Here is a 9970-nt window from a genome sequence, read left to right as displayed (position 1 = left end):
TGTAGCTTTGAAACAATAGTTTGTTTTTTAATTTTTGAAAAATTTAATATTATTATGGAGGGGGGCTCACATGTGTCAGTGTAACAGGAGTGCTGATGTTTGTTGATGGGATTTCTGAGTTTGCTCCCTGGCTCTGGCAAAGACTTGAAGGTCATGAAAAGACAGGCCAAATCCTGGAGGATGGAAAAGCTTCATCCCACCGCGATGAGAGAGGCGTAAGGGTAAAGTGCCTAAATAGACAGTGGCTTGGGTATTTCATAGAGGCTCTGGGTTCTTCCCTTTACCCCTGCTCGTCCTGTTGAGAAGCCCCTCACAATGTCTCCCTGAACGAGAAGCCACCATCTCAGGGAGCCTATTTTTCTTTCGTTGTCCATGTATGTTCATCAAAGTCTCCATCAACGCAGTGTGCGTGGGGCTGTGAGGGGACAACTTGGCTGTCTTCGTCCACCTCTGTTCAGGTTCTGGGGTAGAAACTTCGGTATCCAGGTTTCCTGACAGGTGTTTTAACCTGAAGAAACATCTCACTGGCACAAACAGTTGGAGTATTAAGGGTTGGGTTTTATTTTTCTGTCTATGACTTCACCAAAATGTAAACTTGTAAAGAAAAGCTAACACCACTGATTTCTAATCAGACATCTCTATTAGAAGGTGGAGCTAGGGGAGCAGGATGTAATTTGAAACAAAGAGTATCATTACGCTTGGTATTTATTTTTAATCAGTTATTTAAATACTTTTCTGAAACAGGGCAAAAACTAAATCTCAGATAAGGGAAATTTAAAAGCAAGGGAGACTTTTTGTTTGGCTATTGGTTTATATTACTTAGAGAAGTAGCTAATGACAGTGAGAGGCCCAGGTTCCCACCAAAAGTCCTGCTTCCCGGAGAGAAGCAGGCTATGTGTCAATTCCAGACACATCCTTTCATCTATTCCTTTTGGCATATTTGATGCTTTATTTAGATTTTTTTAAACCTTTCCAAGCAATAAACCCTTTTGAAGGTATTGTTTTTTTTCTTGTGAAACAAACAGAACATTCAATTAGATTTAAAGAGATAGTTTTTTCAGGAGCTATTAATATTTTCTAAATAAAATAATATAAATATTAAATATCATTTTAAAATCATTTATTTTAATCTGTGAGAGGACCACCACTTTTAGTCATATATCTTTAGAGATGAAGGTTGGTAACTCAATAGATTGAGACTCTGCCCTGTCAATTTCCACACATTTTTTTTCAATATTTTTCAACAGATTTTGAACTGTTTCCTGCTTCAAGGTGGTTTATTCCTTCTACAAAGGAGCCCGATAAGAAGGTCTGTATTCTGTAAGTGTCCCTGCTAACTGACAAGAAAAGACCCGGGATTACTTTGACTCTGTTGACATTTAAGGGAACTCAAACCTGCTCATCCTGGCAAGGTTGAAAGTTGATGTTTAATGTGTTAAAGTGCAGACACAGGGCTTACACTCCAGAGAGCTTGAGGCCTGGAGATAAACATGGAGGGAAAGTGGCAGGAAAGAGCCAAAGGTCATTTAGAACTTTCACTTTTATTATAGCCGTCTGGGAACAAAATCAGTCATATGGATGGTGAAACGATACATTCCATCATGGCTTTAAACTCACGCAACTTCAATGGTTCCCAGAAAGAGCCCTGGTAAGCCAGATCTACCCCGTGCCAGGACACCAGTCAGGAAAAAACACTAAGAACCTGGGAATAATAAGCCCTGTATCAGATTCTTCAAGGGCAGCATGGCATACTATCAGGGTAATGTAAAATTAAAAGACTTTCAGATCATTTAATTAAATTAAAATATACTGTGTATTAAATGCTGAAATCCATACATGGAGACCATTTGCACTTGAAAGCAGCAGTTATAACATGTAATTGTCCTGCACTTTCTCTCCCACTCTAGATGTTGATCCAGCTTGGCTCTGGACGTTTGGTGTTGTGCACAAACATCCAGGTTATAATGTTCATCAGGGTCCTAATAGTGAACAAAAAGTGACTCTGATGGAGGGAGAAGAAGGGTTTTTATTTGAGAAGAATCAGGCTATGAGTGGAATTGCAGGAGTGCCCAAGGGGAGCTCATGACAACTCCCATAGCCATTGACCGTTGTGCAGACCCACGCAGCAGAAGGAGCTTGCAGACCTTAAGCAGCTGCAAGTCTACCATCCAAGGCCATGGCCAGGCTGTGCCACTGCTGACACCTTGACTGGAATCAGCTCGAAGGAGGAAAGAGGAAGGAGGAAGGAGGAAGGCCATTTTTGCATCCACTGCCTCTCAGACGGCCAGCTTCCTCCCTGCCTGCCTGCCCTCAAGGCCCTGCATTCCTGGTAGATTCTCTCTCTTGTTGTTCTGTCTAGACTAAGGTCTGGAATTCATCATCTCAGTCCTTGTACCCAGCTCCAGAGTGGAGGAGTGAAGCTCTGTGGGTTCTCTTGATGAAGTTCAAATGATTAATGTGAAGGTTTTCCCAGAAGATCAAAAATATACAGAGATGCTCAGTGGCTATAAATACAGCAATGTAATTTCAAGTCAGTGCCGAGAGACAATTTTTTTTTCTGCTTCAAGAAACTACGATTAAAGAAACAGTCATGCTGACATGTTTTACTCTTGAGTGAAGGGTCTGCCTCATTAGTGGTGCTCTGTCCCTGATCTAGCCCAGAACATTCTGGAAAATGGTCTTATGATATCAGAATGAACTTCTCCCTTTACATGGTATTTCAGGGATTATTACTTTGCACATATCAGGGATCACTGAAACTCCAAGCAAAGGCAAAATATCTGATATTGTTAGCTTTTTTACTGTTTATATATGCTGTGATAGATTTGATTTATTTACATTAAGATTTTTATGGTTGGTTTATTGATTATTTTCATCACACAATAAAATCAAAATGTCCTAAATATAATGATTTTTTTTTTCTGCTGTAATAGTTGGCATGATAAGTTTGTTAATAATACTGAGTTGATGTTAGTTGCACTCTTCAGTTAGGCCGGCGAGATGAGTTGTCAGTGAAGCGAATTCTAAATGATCTGTCCTATTATCTTAAGTGCTGCAAATTAGAACGAGGATGGCACAGAAATGTGATATCAAAGTTTCATAATCACAGGAGATGATGATGGAGTAGAAATAATAAAAAATCCAATCACTTAGTTCTTAGAGCCAGTGTAAAACCAATCTATGGTTAAAAGAATATACAAGGGAAGGATATGCAAAATTATAAAGTTCAGAGTCTTAACTTTCAGTTTTCCTAGTGACAGAATGTAAATATTTCAGATTTACAATATAGGAAAAGAAAATGAAACAGATTTTTTTTTTTTTTTAAAGACAGGGTTTCTCTGTGTAGATCTGGTTGTCCTGAATTTTGCTCTGTAGTCCAGGCTGGCCTTGAACTCACAGAGATCCACCTGCCTCTGCCTCCTGAGTGCTGGGATTAAAGTGGTGTGCCATTACTGCCAGGCCAGATTTGTTTTTGTTTTTGTTTTCTTTGAGGTTGCATCAGTTCATCAAAAAATGTTTTAATTTCTTGAACTCAATTCTTTTGGATATTTATAATGAATGTGCATTCCAAGTTCATATGGTTTTAATTACAAGACGTTTTAAACGTGTTCAAACAAGGGGCTCAGTGTCTAAGTGAACTTCCTGTTCTTGCTGAGGACTCTAGTTGGGTTCCTAGCATCCACCTGCTAGCACACAGTCATTTGTAACTGCAGTTTCAGAGAATTCTGTGCCACCTTCTGGTCTCTGTGGGTACTGCATGGAAGTGGTGCTCTTACAAAAATGCAGACAAAAAGTCTTACACATAAAATAGAAATAATTAAACCTTTGAAAAACGTTTAAATTTGTTTCAACTGAGATAAAAGAAACTAATGTTTTAAGTACTAAAAGTTTCAATCAATAAGATTTCAACGTCAGTAACAACACATCTGTCTTTGAATTCAACTGTCAATACCATCTGGCATGAACACTGGTGTCCAATTTTAGGAATTTTGCTCTGTCTGGCTATTTTAAGTAGCAGGAGAATCAGACTCTACATAGCCGACCAAGGAATACTCAATCTTTGTTTTTGTGATCCATGGTCACTCATAGTTTGGCTCCAGAATAATCTGTTTCATGTTCTCGTTGAGTAGAGAGATGTGTCTTTGCTGCAACAAAAGAGATGAGGGGATTTCAGTGAAAGGGGAACAAGGAGATGCAGGAGATGCAGGATGGAAATATCTCAAAGTGAAATGACTCAGTGAAAGTTGACAGAGGAAGAACAGGTTAGGAGTGGATTTCTCAGTTCAGTGATTAGAAGATTGGTAGTGCTATGCCCTCAGTCAGAGAGTACCACAGTAGGACAGGACAATGGTGAGCTAATGTTAAAATGAGTTTGGAGTGCATGAAAGGGAATTGAAAGGGTTTGTCAGCTAGCAGGAGGCATCCAAAAACCAGAAGGAGGCTTTACAAAGTCAATAGCCCTTTTCAAGTCATCAGTTTGTGCTAACTGTCATTTGGGAGAACTTGTAAAGAGGTAATACATCTTACCTACAAAATTCAGTATTTTCAAGGGCCCCAAATGGAGAATTTTAGCCCAGTAAATTTATAACATGGGTACGAAGTTATGAATGTTGTGGTATTGTTGTAAATGGTGTTTACAAACACAACAAAGCAAGCTCATTATTTAAGAAATCTGTTGGTTCAGGTAAGGCAGAGTTGTACCAAGCTCTAAGGACTGGCATTCTGAAATATAAAGCCTGCAGTTTCCGTGTACTGGACGGATAAGCATGCCACCCTTGTGATGACTTTGCTAGCAGTAATGAGTGAATGACTTTGAATTATACGAAGGTTAATTAACTGGTCATTCTTGATGAGAGTGCAACTCTGTTGTGGGTCATTTGTGAGACATGGTAAATGCATGGCAGATTGAACTTGACATTCCTGTCTCAGGCCATCCTTTGTTTTGTTCACAGTTCTAAATATACTTCCTGTTGCATTTTGACCGCTGCCATATGTACAAATTAGCCATGTCTAAAACAGCTGGGTGAATATAGAGATTAGATACATTAAATCTATTCAAAGTTGCACATTTCTGGAAGGACAGAGGACTGATATGTCTCTGGTGGAATAAGATCTCTAAGGGGGCACAGTAGTAACAGCGAATGCAGAGTAATTGGGCATAAGAGAAGTTTCACAAAAACATGAATCATTAATTGAAAAGAGAGGACAAACCACCTGAAAAGTCCTGAAGGAATTCTGTAAAGGATAAGAAAGCAGTTATGGCTCCTGCCAAGGAACCAGGCAGGCAGACTGCAGATCTTCACCTCTCCTTCTGTTTGCCTAGACCCAATCCTTCAGTTTCACCCCCAGCTCTGTGCCAGAATACTGCCTGCAACCTTTTCTGTCTCTCTGCCCCCATCTCTTGCGGATCTATCAGATCTTCCACTCCTAACCTCTCTCCCCCAACTCTGCTTCATCCTAGCCCTCAACTCCTGCAGGCATCCCATGCAAATCCAAAGGACACACCTACAAAGGAAGCAGGCAGGCTGCATGCAAATCTCCCTCTCCTTTTGTTTCTCCAGGCTCAGTTCCCACAATCTCTTGCCAGCTCTGTATACCTTCCTTTCTTCTCTGACTTCATCCCCAGTGGATCACAAAGATCTCTGCCAACTTCCCTTCTGCTAACCCATCCAATACCCTAGCCCCCAATAGCAGCAGGCATCCTCTTAGAAAACATCAGCAGAGCAGGCCAGAGAAACAGGTAAGTTAACTGAAGATTTCCACTACTTCCTCCTCTGGCTCCTCCAAATCCAATCCCCCAGTCTCATCCCTAGCTCTGCAACAGAACACCTGCATCAACCTTCCTTCTCTCCAACTCTGCTCATTTCCCCTGTACTTCCCATAGACTTTCCCCTCCAAGCCACCCTCCAAACCACCCTCCCAACCACTCATTACTTTATCCCACCCCCAGCTCCCACAGGTAACCCCTGCTGACCCACAAGCTACTTCTACAAGGGAACCAGGTAAGTTAATGTTAAAAAAGATCTTCACCTCCCCTTCTCTTCTTCCAGACTTACTCTTACCCCCAGCTTCTCAACAGAACACTGGCTGCAGCTTCCCTGCCCTATGACCCCATTTCCTGTGTATCTCATAGACTCCCCTCCTCTAACTTCTCTCCCCATACTTGTTGCTTTCTTCTAGCCATAAAATCCTGTAGGCACCCCTGCTAACCCAAAGGGCACTTCCGCCAGGGACGCAGGTAGGCTGTTTGCAGATCTTCCCCTCTTCTTCTGTTTTACTAGATCTAATACCGCAGTTTAATCCTCAGTGCAATAGCAGACATTTTGGGGTAACCTCCTTTCACTGTCTACCCCCATTCCAAGGACACTAAACAAGCAGATTCTGGTTGAACATTCTGCTCTCCTCCTTCCCATGAAACCATCCAGACTCCTAACCTATCCCCTTTCTTTTTTCTTTTGGTTTTTTGAGACAGGGTTTCTCTGTAGCTTTGGAGTCTGTCCTAGACTAGCTCTGTAGAACAGGCTGGCCTCAAACTCACAGAGATCCACCTGCCTCTGCCTTCTGAGTGCTGGGATTAAAGGCGTGTGCCACCATTGCCCGGCCCTATCCCCTTTCTTGGGTGTCAACTCCCAATACCCAGAAACACATTCTATCTGGAATCCCCAGTGACCATATATGTTAAGATGTCAGAAGAATTTCCTACCAGATAACACATAGCCACCACACTTTGCCACAGCAGGCTTTGAATATTCCAACACAGCTGAAGCACAAGAAAAGACCTTAAAATCACTTAAATGAAGGTGATGGAGGTCCTTAAAGAGGAAATGAATAAATCCCTTTAAAAAAATCCAGGAAAATACAAAGAAATAGCAGAAGAAAAGGAATCATTCCTAAACTGAGGGAATTCTGAGAAGGAAAAATTTAGAAATTCATATAGGGACTATAGAGACAAGTTCAGACTATAAGAGATGGAAGAAAGAATTTCAGGCCTTGAAGACACAATAGAAGACATGGATACATCAGTCAAAGAAAATGTTAAATCTAAAATATTCTTGACACAAAGCATCCAAGAAATGTAGGACAATATGGAAAAAAATCAAATCTAAGAATAAGTGGAATAGAGGAAGATGAAGAAACCCAGCTCAAAGGCCTATAAAATATTTTAAACAAAATCATAGGTAAAAAAATCCTCAACCTAAAGAAGGGGATGTCTATCAAAGTACAAGAAATACCCAGAACATTGAATAGATTGGACCAAAAAATGAAGTCCCCAGGGCACATAAAACACTAAACATGCAGAACAACAACAATGATAAAAATATTAAAGGTGGCAAGAAAAAAAAGACCAAATAACATATAAAGGCAGACCTACTAAAATTACACCTGACTTATGAATGGAAACTCTAAAAGCCAGAAGCACCTGGACAGATGTGCTGCGGGCTCTGAGACCCCAGATGCCAGCTCAGACTACTATACCCAGAAAAATTTCCAATCACCATAGACAGAGAAAATAAGATATCCCATGATAAAGCCAAATTTAAACAATATGTACGCATAATTTCATCCCTACAGAAAGTGCTAGAAGGAAAATTCCAATCTTTGGAGGTTACCTACAACCAAGATAACATAGGGAATAAATAATCTCAGACGAGCAAAACCAAAAGAAGGGAAGCATACACACACACACACACACACACACACACACACACACACATACACACACAACCACTACTACCACAACCACCATCATCTACAACAACAAAGTAACATGGACAATCATTGGATACTGATGTATCTCAATATCAGTGGACTCGTTTGCCAATAAAAAGACACAGGACTAACACAATGGATATAAAAACAGTGTCCATCTTTTTGCTGTATCCAAGAAACACACTCCACATCAAGATTAGACAGTACCTTGGGGTAAATATTTGGAAAAAGATATTCTAAGAGAATGAGCCTAAGAAGCAAGTTGGTATAACTATTTTATTGCCTAACAAAATAGACTTCAAACCAAAATTAATAAAAAAGGATGAGGAAGGATACTTCTTACTCATCAAAGGAAAAATCTACCAAGATGACATTTCAATTCATAACATCTATGCCACAAACACAAGGGCACTGATTTTGTAAAAGAAACACTACTGCAGCTTAAATCACATACTGACCTTCACATACTGATAGTGGAAGACTTCAATACCTTACTCTCAGCAGTAGATAAAAACTAAACAAAGAAATGTTGGAGCTAACAGACATCATAAACTAAATGGACATACCAGATATTTATAGACCATTTCACCCAAACACAGAAGAATATACCTTCTTTATTGCACCTCACAGAATTTTTCCAAATTTTACCAGATTTGGACACAAAGTAAGTCTCAACTGAAGCAGAAGTTTCTATATTGTCAGCAACTCCCAAATACCTAGCAGCCACTTCCCAAATAATTGACTCACAGGCTTAATATTACTTAAAAATGCTCTGCCAGTAGCTCAGGCTTATAATCAACTAGCTCTTACAATTAAGGCAACTCATAATTCTTATCTATGTTTAGCCATTTGGCCTGGTACCTTTCCTCAGTATGACATTCTCATTTTGCTTCCTCCTTATCTGCTGGCAACTCTTGACTCCACCCAGCATTCTTCCAGCATCTTTCCTCTTCCCAGCATTCTTAGTTTGGTTGTTCTGCCTATATTTCTTGCCTGGCTATTGGCCAATTAGCATTTTATTAAATCAATTCGAGTGATAAATCTTTACAGTGTACAAGAGGATTATTCCACAGCACTCAATAGATACAAGAAAATTGTAATAACTTCCTGTATCTTATCAGACTACCAAGGAATGGATATCAACAACAAAGGAAACAACCAAATACTTACAAACTCATGGAAACTCTCTAGGGAATGAAAAGTGGGTCAAGACAGAAATAAGAAAGAGATTAAAGACTTTATAGAAGTGAGTGAAAATGAGTACACAGCATAGCCAAATTTATGGGGCACAATGAAAGTGGTGCTAAGAGGCAAGCTCATAGCATTAAGGGCCTATGAAAAAGCTGGGGAGATCTCATACTAACAAGTTAACAGTGCACCTGAAAGCTCTAGAACCAAGGAAGAAATCACACCCAAAAGGAATAGATGGCAAGCAATAATCAAATTCAGGGCTGAATTCAATAAAATAGAAACAGAGAAGAATAGAAATAATAATGAAACAAAGAGTTGCTACTTTGAAAAAAAATCAGCAAGATTGACAAACTCTTTTTCAAAATTAACTAAAATGTGGAGAAAGAATATGCAAATTAACAAAATTAGAAATGAACAGGGGGACATGACAACAGACACTGAGGAAATCCAGAAAATCATAAGGACATACTTTAAAAACCTGTACTCCACAAAATTGGAAAATCTAAAAGAAATGGATACTTTTCTGGATAGGTACCACTTACCAAAGTTAGATCAAGATCAGAAAAGCAATTTAAATAGACCTATAACTCCTAGGGAAGTAGAAGCTGTTATTAAAAAAGATAAATACCAGGGCCAGATGGTTTTAGTACAGAATTCTATCAGACTTAAAGAGAAGCTATTGCCAATACTCCTCAAATTATTCCATGACACAGACACAGAAGGAACATTGCTCAATTCCCTTTATGTGGACACAGTTGCCTTGATACTCAAACCACATAAAGAACCAACAAAAAGAGAATTACAGACCCTTTCCATTATGAACATAGATGCAACAATACTCAATAAAATGCTTGAAAATCGAGTTCAAGAACACATCAAAAAGACATTTAGCAAGATCAAATAGGCTTTATCCTAGAGATGCAGAAATGTTCAACATATGAAAATCTATCAACGTAATCCACCAAATAAACAAACTGAAAGACAAAAAACTACATGTTTATTTTATTAGATACAGGAAAGGCCTTTGATAAAATCTAACACCTCTTCATGAACCTGGAGAGACTGCGGG

This window comes from Peromyscus maniculatus, chromosome 6, assembly GCF_049852395.1.
Source record: "Peromyscus maniculatus bairdii isolate BWxNUB_F1_BW_parent chromosome 6, HU_Pman_BW_mat_3.1, whole genome shotgun sequence".
NCBI lineage: Eukaryota > Metazoa > Chordata > Mammalia > Rodentia > Cricetidae > Peromyscus > Peromyscus maniculatus.
The sequence above is the reverse complement of the archived record's forward strand: the minus strand, read 5'-3'. Positions refer to the sequence as shown.